The sequence below is a fragment of the Galeopterus variegatus genome, unplaced genomic scaffold (genome assembly GCF_000696425.1).
Source record: "Galeopterus variegatus unplaced genomic scaffold, G_variegatus-3.0.2 Scaffold10520, whole genome shotgun sequence".
Classification (NCBI taxonomy): Eukaryota; Metazoa; Chordata; class Mammalia; order Dermoptera; family Cynocephalidae; genus Galeopterus; species Galeopterus variegatus.
The window spans coordinates 1-646 of NW_007736631.1; positions in this window are offsets into that span (position 1 = coordinate 1).

A 646-nucleotide genomic window follows, 5' to 3' on the forward strand; every position below is an offset into this window, starting at 1 on the left:
TGTGTGTGTGTGTGTGTATTTCCTACTGATTCTGTTTCTCTGTAGAACCCTAATACACTCATCCTCCTTCCTATAGCTAGCAATTCATTTTCATCATATAAATTTACTTAGCAATTAACTTTTGTAAAATTACTACTGTGAATTTTGTGAAATTTTTCTCCATGCCCAAATTCTTTCAGAAATGGCCTGGGTTTAAAAAATAAGGTGTAAATAAATGTCAAATGTAAGAGATTAAGAAGAAAACGTCTGCTTGGAATGCTCTTGTTTTGTAAAAGGACATTGAAAGAGAAGAAAAACTATAATGGCTTAAGTCATAGGTTTATGATCATCATGAACTACATTCACTGTGTTTTTATTTCCTTGTACTTTATGATCGTGTTTACTATCTTTCATCTTAGAGCAGGCTTACCATCTTTAAAATTATAGTGTCTCATATTACCTATTATCAAAATGTTACTTTAAAAACGAAAGCCCTAATTCTGATATCATTTGAATTTGGACGTTCCCCCCCGCCCCCCGCTCTATTTTTTCCCCCCAGGCATGAGAATGTCACAGGTAACCTAAAACCTAGGTTCAACTATTTGAATACATTCAGAGCTGGGGAATTGGGTAAAATGGATGGCTCTACAAATGACCCTAATTGAGC